Source organism: Xyrauchen texanus, chromosome 4 (genome assembly GCF_025860055.1).
Source record: "Xyrauchen texanus isolate HMW12.3.18 chromosome 4, RBS_HiC_50CHRs, whole genome shotgun sequence".
Classification (NCBI taxonomy): Eukaryota; Metazoa; Chordata; class Actinopteri; order Cypriniformes; family Catostomidae; genus Xyrauchen; species Xyrauchen texanus.
Genome location: NC_068279.1, coordinates 37,455,283 through 37,467,218, shown reverse-complemented (window position 1 = coordinate 37,467,218; position 11,936 = coordinate 37,455,283).

Here is an 11,936-nt window from a genome sequence, read left to right as displayed (position 1 = left end):
ATTCGCATTGAGTGGATAGTAGATACAGTACATCTTAACATATCTTGACTTTATAACTAGTTCATGATTTAAAAAAAAAAAATGCACAACTTTCCATGTAGCTCCAATTTTACAGTAACGGAGAGACAGCTGTAAGACTTCTTGTATGGATGTCACATGGAAGCTATTACAACTCACCACTTCCCAAAATTCACATTCCCTCAACTGAATGGAAAGGACAGTGCTCAGTAGTTGGCTTTCCTTTCAGACTTTCGCAGTTACTCAGTACAAAACATAGCTGTACTTCCTGTGCCCAAGAAAGCATACATTTCTATGTATCTGTCACCTTTTTTAAACTGGACTTTTACTGGCATAGTTGACAGCACACAGTCAGTTCCTCCAGACTCCCAAGTAATCACTTGATTGGTGATTGAGGGAAACTTGGGCACACGAGGTCTTTTTGTCTTGTGTTCTATTAAATTTTTTATTTGACAAGCTATCTCTGCTGTCTTGCTTAATGTATCGAATATCTGGGTGTCTCTGAGAGCATTCTTTAAATTATTTTCTCTTCCTGCATGTCTTGCTAAGATGGCCTAGTGTTAAGCATCCAAAACAAGCCTTTTGACTTCACAATTTCCACACACATATGTGACTGTTCTTTAATCTTGTTGCATGACTCAAGAACATGACTCTCTTTCAGTTTGACTTGCACTCTTGATTTTCCACAGAGAAAGACTCCGTCTAATTCTTCTATTTCTTTGTAACACCATGAATTGTGAGCCCGAGTTGAACGCAAGTAACATCCAGTAGTCCAGTAACTTCTTTTAAGAACATTTATTAAAAATAAAAAAATTAACCAGAAAGAATGTTACAAGGCCTCACTTCAAACTCACATCTTCAAACTAAAAGTCCTAGCGAGATGTCACAACATTATGCAACGTAATTGTTGCTATTATAAGTATACGGTTGAAATGTTAAAATATTCTATTATACATTGTTCTTACTAATTATATTCACATCTATATAAAGAAAAAATGTACTGTAAATATTTATATCTTAGTAATTTGTGGCTCTTACATTTGCTGTGCATCATAATGTCACTTACATCTTTCACGATCCACGTGCCAACCACTTCTGGGTGCATTTATGTGGAATTTTCACTGTCGTAAAAATTAATAGATCTCAATAACAGCATAATTTGAACTGGTGGGTATGCCAATGAGAAAGAAGCTGTTTGTAGCCTATAGCAGGGGAGTGCAAGTTTTTTGGTACAGAGGCCACATCGGCCTTTAAGTAGTACATGGGTGTGAGCGCAACAAGCTGACTCACTAGTTTAGGACTTCAAAGTTCTTTTGTACTCAACACAAAACGTCAGTAAATAAAAGTCTTGAATCCAAAGTTCTTCGTTTGACTGTTTAATTATGAATTTCAAAACATAAAATATAAAAACTTAGGATCTTTACTTTTCTTAATAATTAACTGTAGTTCCGTGTAGGTCAAAAGACTGTGTTGCTCCAAAGTCCAGTGGCTTCTGACTGTTTCGCAGGATTCTATTTCTTTCATACTAAATCTAACAACCAATCAAATTACATTATACTAGATCACTGGTAAACTGTTTACATTCAAATTTCTACGTTCCATATGCAACACAGGTTTTCTCAGGTTTTACAAAATAAACTCAAAATATTATTACTTCCATAGAAATGGCTTCAACATAACCCGGTCCCTAATTGACTAGGCTTTAACATATCAATTATCAGCTTAAACTTAAACTGAAGCCATTTACACTCCTACATCTAACACTTTCTCAATTCCTTTTAGCAAGAATCTACTTCTCTTAACAGGGAAGTATTTAAAGTAAACATTAACTAGAAAGCGGGGCGGCACGGTGGTGCAGCGGTTAGCACTGTCGCCTCACAGCAAGAAGGTTGTGGGTTCAAACCCTGGTTGCCCCGGCCTTTCTGTGTGGAGTTTGCATGTTCTCCCCGTGCGTGGGTTCTCTCCGGGTACTCCGGCTTCCTCCCACCATCCAAAAGACATGCAGGCTAGGTTAATTGGTGTCTCCAAAAAATTGCCCTAGGTGTGAGTGTGAGTGTATGTCTGTCTATGTGTGGCCCTGCGATGGACTGGCAACCTGTCCAGGGTGTCCCCCGCCTTTCGCCCAATGTTAGCTGGGATAGGCTCCAGCCCCCCGCGACCCTGTACACAGGATAAGCGGTTGACGATGGATGGATGGATGGATTAACTAGAAAGCATTAACAACTAAATACTTTCACAGACTATTCAAACTGGTAATTTCTATTTTATTCAAGTCTTTCTCTTCTATCTTCAGTCTTCTCCCTGCAATAAACAAAGTTTAGTTATGGGTCTTTGAATGATGCTGGTCTTCGTCCGAACTTCAGCACTTCGGACAACGCCTTTGGAGTCGGGTATCACCTTCATGATTCTGCCTAACATCCAGGAGTTTCTTGGAAGGAATGAATCTGCGACGAGGACAACATCTCCAACCTTGAAACTTCTCTTCAATCCAAGCCATTTTTGCCGTTCTTGCAGAAGCGGTAGGTATTCGTGAGTCCACCTTCGCCAGAACAGGTCCGCCATATATTGTATTTGTCTCCAGCGCCGGCGGGCATAAACATCATCCTTAGCGAACACACCAGGTGGAAAACTAGGCTGTGTTTTCAGCGTGAGCAGATGATTTGGTGTCAGCGGTTCAAGGTCATTGGGGTGATCTGTGTTCGTGGTTAAGGGTCTCCCATTGATGATGCTTTCAACTTCGCATAGGAGAGTGTGTAATCCTTCATCTTCTAAGAGCTGTTGCTTCACAACAGAGCTCAGTACTTTTCTCACTGTGCGGATTTGACGCTCCCAAATACCGCCGTGGTGGGACGCAGCAGGCGGGTTGAAAATCCATTGCACACCCTTTCTCATCATGACTTCATTGATACGAAACTGATCCAGCTCTGACAATGCCTCACGCAACTCTCGTTCAGCACCGACAAAGTTTGTGCCATTGTCGGAACGAATGATTGACACTTGGCCTCTTCTTGCTTGAAAACGCCGTATGGCATTAATACATGAATCGTGTCAAGAGAATGGGCTACTTCTATATGCACTGCCCTGACAGTTAAACATGTGAAGAGCACTCCATAACGCTTAACTTTTGCATGTCCTCTTCTGACCTCAAAAGGTCCAAAATAATCCACACCCGTGTTGGTGAAGGGTGGTTTGTCAGGGAGCAAACGGTCTTGTGGCAGATCTGCCATTTTCTGCTCTCCTGCCTTTGCATGCAGTCTTCTGCAGAGGTTGCACTCTGAAATCACTTTTCTTGCTGCTGCATTGGCTCTTGGTATCCAATACCGTTGTCGCAATATGGCTAAGACGTGGTTCTTACCTCCATGTCCACACTCTTGATGGATGTGGTGGAGAATGAGGTGAGCTATTCTGTGCCGTTTATGCAGAATGGCAGGATGCTTGGCCTCCTCAGGCATCGCCGTTCTGTTCAAACGTCCTCCTACTCTCAACACATCATCTTGCAAGTATGGATCCAGTTTGAATATACAACTGTTCTTTTTCACACGGGAGCCTCCCGGCTGCAAGGCTTGTATCTCCTCCGTGTAAGCTTGTCTCTGACTGTATTTAACCAGTTCAATTTCAGCTCTGGATATATCTTCCACGGTAAGTATTCTTTTTTCCAGGTTCTTTTTGCACATTAACACTTGCTGTTCAACTATAAACCTGCACTTCTCTGGATCATTCTCATTCTGCTGTATGTTCTGCTCAAACTCTTTTCTTTTCTCGCTCAGGTGCTGCAACGTCCTTCTTAAGTGCAAAATCCAGGCTGCCGCCTTTTTCAGCTTATGCCAACCTGAGTAATACTCAACAAGCTGGTTGAATGGATCTGTGCACTCGTTTGAGTTTGTGCATGACACTGCAGTGGATGTCTTCACCTCAACATCATCTTCAGTCAGGTAAGTACACTGTTAAGCTTGTTCCGGTCATTCAACTTCATTTCGCACTAGGCCCCTGAAACCAGCTTTTACTTTCCATGAAGCTCTGAATCTTCAAACCTCTTGAAGCCTGATCTGCTGGGTTTTGTGAGGTATTGACATACTTCCACTGAGAAGATGTAGTCGCTTCTCTAATGAAAGAGACACGGTTTGCCACAAAGGTCTTGAAACGTAGGGCATCGTTTTCAATGTACTTTAGTACTGTTGTACTATCCGTCCAGAAGACTGACTCCAACAGGGGAACTTCAAGTTCTTCTTTCAACATCCGATCGATCTTGACTGCAACCGTCGCTGCTGTCAACTCCATTCTCGGGATCGTGATCTGTTTAAGTGGAGCGACTCTGGACTTTCCCATCAAGAATGCTACATGTTTCTCACCCCGGTAATTTGTCAGCAAAAGATACGACACAACGCCATATCCATCTTGACTAGCATCTGAGAAATTGTGGATTTGAGCAGCATTTGTGGGACCAAATGCAAGGGGTTTGAAACATCTGTTCAGACTGAGTTCTGAAAGCTTGTCTAAGTCTGTCAGCCACTTCATCCATGTCCGGCATGACTTTTCATGGATCTCTTCATCCCAACCTTTCTTCTCTTGGCAGAGATCTCTTAAAATGAGCTTGACAGGTAGTAGGAGTGGTGCCAAAAAACCCACTGGGTCATACACTGAGCTGACTACAGATAATATGCCTCGTCTTGTGCATGGCTTGTTCGGCAGATTTATTTTGAACTTGAAGCTGTCAGAACTTGTGCACCACTGTATGCCTAATGCCCGTTCCACTGGTAACTCATCATGCTCCAAATCAAGATCTTTGACTTCAGCCACTCGTTCGTGATCAGGAATGGAACCCAGCAGGGTTCTGCTGTTGCTGACCCACTTGGTCAAATGGAAACCACCACTGGCACACAACGTCATCAGCTCCCTCACAAGAGCAACGGCTTTGTCTTCTGTGGCTACCGACTTCAAACAGTCGTCCACATAGAAGTTCTTGAGGACTGTCTGTGTGGCTTCTGGGGTACTCTTTGATGCTGCATCCTCTGCTGTTCTTCTCAATGCATATGACGCACAACTAGGGGATGATGTAGCACCGAACAGATGCACACACATTCTGTACTCTACTGCTTCCACATTCAGATTACTGCCTGGCCACCAGAGAAAGCGTAGCATATCTGTGTCCGTGTCTGGAATCCACACCTGGTAAAACATGGACTCGATATCTGCCATCATGGCAACAGGCTCCTGTCTGAATCTCAGCAACACTCCGATGAGGGTGTTAGTTAAGTCAGGCCCTTGCAACAACTGGTCATTTAGGGACACACCTTGGTAAGTTGCCCCACAGTCAAAAACGACTCTGAGTTTCCTCTTTTTTGGATGGTACACCCCATGGTGTGGAATGAACCATAATCTTCCATCACTGCGAGTCAACTGTTCTTCTGGAACCCTTACTGCGTAGCCTTTTTCCAGTATGTTGTCCATAAAAGCCTTGTACTCATGAAAGAAGTCTGTATTCCTACTGAACTTCCTCTTCAAAGAGTTAAGCCTCTGTTCTGCAATACCACGGTTGCATGGCATCTTCACCTTGTCATCCTTCAATGGCAACTTGATGCGGAAGTGACCATCCACGAGCTGGGCTGATGCTGTCACCGTATGCTTGAACTGCTTGTCATGTTGAGACTGTTCTCGTCTGTCGTCACATCTTCTTTCTGGAAAATCTGCATTGTAGTGCTTCATCGGCATGTCATCAAGGCTTATCACAGAAATAAGGTTGAAAAGGAAACTTTGTCTTTTGCCATCATCTGATTCTTTCTCTTGGCATCTGCTAATTGGCCCATTGACGACCCAACCAAGAGCTGTCTTCACAGCGTATGGTCCGTCGTTCTGGCTATTAATGATCTCCCACGGCTCCATGGCTTTATACGCGTTGACACCGATGAGCAGACCAACTTCTGCTTCAAGTTTTGGGAGATGGACTCGACTCAGGTAAGACCACCTCTCCAAATCTTTCTTCTGTGGGATGTTGGCCTTTTTTGCAGGTATATCTGGCTGAGTATACACATTGGGCAGCTGAATGTAATCTTGCTCTTCTATACCACACACCTCCAGATCGTTAAGGTCATAGCTAATCACTTTCTGTTCTTGCGCTATAGTGCGAAGCAGGAATTCTGTCTTTCTGCCTCGCATATTCAACTTCTTCGCCAAGTCTTCAGTGCAGAAAGTCGCTGTACTTCCTTGATCCAGGAAAGCATAGGTATTAATTATGTTTGTGTCTTTCTTGTGTTTTATCTGCACAGGTACGATGGGAAGAATACACTCACTGTTCCCGGCCCCAGTATGGTCACCTCTTCTGCACCCTGCAGACACGAGGGCACTTGTGACTTCACTTGTGCTTTGTGAGCTGTCATTCGCACTGTTGTTCTTTGATGAAGCATCTTCCTTAACAACGTGCAAGATAGCTGGGTGCTTGAATGAACAATCTGGACAAGAGGCCCTTTTTTTACAGTCCTTGGACATATGACCTGCCGTCAGACACCCAAAACAAAGGCCGTTCATTTTCAAGAACTGAATTCTTTCTTTCAGAGGCTGTTCTCGAATCTTGTTGCATGCATTCAGTGCATGGTTCTTCTGGCAGTAAAGACAGGGACTTTGAAAGACACTTGCTGACTTGACTGCAAAAGGTTTCTTCTCAGGTTGACTTTTATTAACATTATTTTCGATAGCAGACATATTCACAGCAAAGCTGCTTCTTTTAGACTCACTTTTTCTAATGCTTGTTTGCTTTTTTGAGTTGTTCTGATTACTTGAAGTAGAGTCCAAGATATCTCCAAACAGCGGGTCATTGGCAACCTTTGCTTGTTTGTACACAAATTCCACTAAATCAGGAAACCTGGCTCTTTTCCTTGTTTTTTCTTGAATGTCATAAGCATAACTTCTCCATCTTTCTTTCAGTTTGAATGGAAGTTTGGATAAAATGGACTTCATGTTGGTAGGATTGTTCATTTCATCCATGTAGTCGACATCATTTACTGTGTTACAACATCCAACTAAAAACAAAGCAAAAGCATTCAATCCTTTTCTGTCTTCTGGCCTTATCTGAGGCCATTCCATAGCCTTCTTGATATAAGCTGTAGCAATGGTCATTTCATCTCCGTAGTGACGATCAAGTAGTTTTCTGGCTTCTTTGTAAGCTCTGTCGGGTCTCGTGCTCACAGCTCCTTATGAGATCAAGTGGCTCCCCGCTCGTGAACTGTTCAAGGTAGTACAGCCGGTCTTGATGACTGTCTGTTTTACTGTCGATAGCATGCTCGAATGCCCTTATAAAAGATCTGTAAGTCAGAGGATCTCCTGTAAACGTGGATATGTCTCTTTGAGGCAGTTGAGACAAACTCTGTTGTTTAATGAGCATCTCGGTGACTTCGTTTTGACGCTGTAGCACTTCATGCAGGCTATCTGTAGAAGAATCAGTGTGATCATGATTAAGATGTGGCGTGATGCTTACAGCATCAAACCTTGATGATGACTTTCTTCTAACTGAAACACCAACTTGAGTGGCTGGCTTTGGGTTGAATGTAAGGGATGGCTTACCAGCTCCACGACACGCATAATCAACTACATTGTGTTTTTCTTGTCTACGCATCAGGGGTTCAAATTTGGGTCCTGAAGGCGGCTCTAATAAATCATAGTTAGATTCATGAGCGTCTTCAAATTCTTCATACACCTTTAATTTGGCATCTGAAGCAGCAAGCTCAGTTTCAAGCTCCAATTGCTCTTTTCTAATTCTCAAGGGAATTTCTTCTTTTTCTATTGCTTCTCTCTTTTTCATTGCTGCAGCTCTTGCCAACAATGCTTCACGTTCAGCTTTAATTCTCAGCATTGCAGAATTAGTACTGGAAGTATGGCTTACCATGGAGTTAGCTTTGGATACACTGTCATGTGGCCTAATATCATCTTCCTCATCTTTTAAAACATCTGCAATCCATTTGTTTGTGTCTTCTATAAACTGCTTAAATTCCGAATATTTGTTCTCATAAGCATCTTGAACCGCTTTCTTGTCATCTTCATCTATTAACTCACACAACTCTTCATTAATCCGTTCATACTGTCTTAAGTATCTTTCAAACCGTAGCAATGCTTCATATTTAATGAAATTAACATTGTTTTCATTTTCCTTCAATTTGGCTAAATCATTCTTCTGTTTGGTTATTTGCGCCAACTTTCCCTTGCGTTCTCCTCTCAGCCTTTGTAGTTTCTCCTCTACAGCCTTTTCTGTGGGCTTTGGCGCCCTCTTTTGGTCAACACACGCAAGTGCGCTTTCATCTGCCATGTCGTTGTCACTTTAAAATATTCACACAAAACTGTCACAATTCCTGGTTCTGTTTCATTCCTACTGACCGCCAGAGGCAGTGCAAAGCACTAGTGGATAAATCGCTGCGCCAGCTAGATAGATCGAGAAAAATATAACAACAAAGTCACGTCATGACGCAGACCGAGACGCAAGGATATAACCCACAGTGACTCGGTGCCCAGCCTCTTTCGCTTTCTCGCTTTTGATAGGTCGTTGTTTTTCACGCTGTCCCGTGCAGCTTTCCTGAGTTGCGAGGATTCAGCCCTCTCAAGCTGTGACAGCGCTCTACACTATCATCAGGACGGATATCTTGGATTTTTCCCCATTACGTGAGTGTATACAATTATTGTGGTTGTGTCGGCGATACTCTGTGCTTCACGGTACTATCCGGTGGCTGGTTTCGACCGCGCTTAGGTTGCGTCCACCGCATACCTATAACGTTATGTCTGTTTTCACATCTTAGATTAATTGTATACTTGCCATTGTGCTTGTCATCGCATGCCTCGTGGTTCTATCCAAAGGCAGACTTGACTTTATGTACTTGTAAGAGCGTTTCATTATAGAATTTTCGGTGGGTGTTATTACAGTTATAAGTGCCTACGGTGCTAACCGAGGACGTGTTATTGACGGAGTCATGGATCATAGCTCTGTCATCTCCGTCTCAAGATGCAAGTTGTGTCCGAATACACTTCTTCCCGACGACGGACACGATCGTTGCCCATCATGTTTAGGCGCCAACATCTAAAGGAGGCCCTGACTGATCCGTGTTTGCAATGTAGTATGCTACCGATGTCAGAGAGACAGCTTCGCCTTGCTGAGTTAGACATTAATTCGCCTGTTTGCCTCGCGACAACAGCCGCGACAGCTCAAAAGCGTCGCAGCGTCAGCAGCGACCGGCGCTCCGCAGAGCAAAAAGAAATCTGTAATACAGATAGACACTTCAGAACACTTGTTATCGAAGACGATAGCGTCTCTCTCTTCAGAAATGATGGAGATGAAACGTCGTCTTCAGTCTCTACAACCCCCAATGTCGGCCCCACATACTGAGAAAACACCAGTGGATGAGAGTGATTTCCAACCCCCACATGCTATAGATTTTGACGCTCTCTCCATGAGCGCGTCTAATTCACATTTTCTTGATGGAGAATCGGTGGAACCTGACATACAACCCACCCTCCCAAACGATGTTTTTTCTAACCTATATGCTACAGGTGGCTCGAGCGGTGGGTCTGTACATTCATCGGGCGCAGGCCCATCTTCTCCAGATGATGTGTTATCTGTTCTGCAGATGGCAGTGGCTCGTTTGGGTCTTGACAAATCACCTGTCCAACCCATTCAAACCAATGTGTTCTTCAGACAAGCTGCTGATAGTAATGTTTTCACAATGCCACCGTGTAAGGATTTTGTGACAGAATTCTCCAGTGCACTTACCAGTCCCAATGTGCCTAAGAGGAGGTCAAAGACAGCCCGCACTCTTGCCACAATGGCTGAGGCTGACTCCATTGGGGTAGGACGGGCACCTGCAATTGAACAGCCAGTTGCAGCTTTGGTTGTATCACCAGATGAGGCTCTAAGAGGCAATGTACGCTGCCCAAGTGCACAATGCGGACGTACTGACACTTTCTTAAAGAAGGCATACGAGTCGGTAGCCTATATAACTCGAGCTGAGAATACTATCTGCCAGCTGCTCCTTGCCTGCAGCAACACATTAGAGTCAGCGAGCATTGACGCTTCTGCATCTCAATTCTTACAGACGGCTCTGTTGACTATGGGTCATGTGACTCGGGAACTTGAGACACTTTCAGCGACCCTCCTAACAGCCCGGCGTCAGGTATGGCTTGCTCAGGCAAAGCTACCTGAAGATTGTAAGAAGACACTGAGAGAACTGCCAATTGTACCAGGACATCTTTTTGGCCCCAATGTTTCTGAGGTATTGGAGAAGAGAATGAAGTTGTCAGAAGCCACACGACAACTGACTCAGGTTCCACGAGCACCACCTTTTAGAGTGCCTCTGACTCCGGCTCGCCCACACTATCTGGGCTCAGAGCATCGAGTGCGGCAGCCGGACATTTCTCAGCTTCAGGCTCCACGGCAGCATAGAGGTGCAGAGGAGGCTCAGGGACGTCGCCCGTTTCACCGTCACCAGCAGGGGAGACCACGTCAGCGCCCCCCCACGGGTCCTAAAGGCAGAGGCCAAAAACCCTGAAGCTATGGGGCCGGTGGTCGGTCGTTTCACTGTCCAGCATCTACATTACTGGGAAAATACAGTGTCCGACCCCTGGGTTCTGGCGACTTTGAGCAGAGGATACACTCTACAATTCCGACGCCGGCCTCCGAAGTTTTCAGGAATCTTTCCGACAGTTGTCAAAGATGTAACCAGTTCAATGGCCCTTTCCTTAGAAATTCATTCACTGTTACTGAAAGGAGCCATAGAAAAAGTTCTTCCCCTCAGTCAGAGGGACGGGTTTTACTCCACGTACTTCCTTGTTCCAAAGAAAGATGGAGGTTTTCGTCCAGTTCTGGACCTGAGACGCCTAAACGTGTTCTTGAAGTCTCTTCCTTTCCGAATGTTACGCACAGTCGACGTTCTTCGATCTGTGACGAAAGGAGACTGGTTCGTGAGTGTGGACTTGAAGGACGCTTACTTCCATGTTCCCGTTGCTCCCCACCACAGGAAGTTCCTAAGATTCAGCTTTCGGAATCAAGCCTATCAGTTCAGAGTTCTACTATTCGGTCTATCTCTGGCTCCTCGTGTTTTCACAAGATGCATGAGTGCGGCCCTGTCTCCTCTTTGGTCCAAGGGCATGAGGATTCTGCCCTATTTAGACGATTGGCTGCTCTGTGCCCCAACAAGACGGCATGCGTTACACAACACCAGGATTGTGCTGGAACATATCCAGAGGTTGGGCCTTACTGTGAACGGCACAAAGAGTCATCTGGTTCCAGTACAGACCATAACCTTCATAGGAATAACACTCAATTCAATCACAATGTCTGCCACATTGTCTCACGCACGAACAGACAATATTTGTCAGTTACTGACTCGTTTCGGTCAGGGGACAAAACTTACTTATGGTGTTCTTCTGCAACTAATGGGGATGTTAGCGGCCGCTGCACCGTGATCCCCTTGGGCTTGCTTCACCTCAGGCCTCTTCAGAGGTGGAGCAACAGCTTGGGGCTAGATCCAGCAAGACATCGCCATTGTATGATTGTCGTTTCGCCGGCCTGTGTCCGTGCATTGAAACCCTGGAAAAAGGTAACATTTCTAAAAGCCGGTGTGCCTCTAGGGGTGGTACCCTCTCGCCGGGAAGTGATCACGACAGATGCTTCACTAACAGGATGGGGGGCAACGTGGAACCAGAGGGGAATTGGTGGTCACTGGTCACCCAGGGAGGCCTTAGAACATATCAACATCCTGGAGTTGAAGGCAGTGTACTTAGCTCTACAACACTTCTTACCAAACCTGATGGGTCGTCATGTGCTTGTCCGGTCCGACAACACGTCGACGGTCTTTCATTTGAATCATCAGGGCGGCATCAGGTCTCTTGCATCTTTAATGCTAACTCGCAAGATCCTCACATGGTCTCAGGGCCGGCTGGCCTCA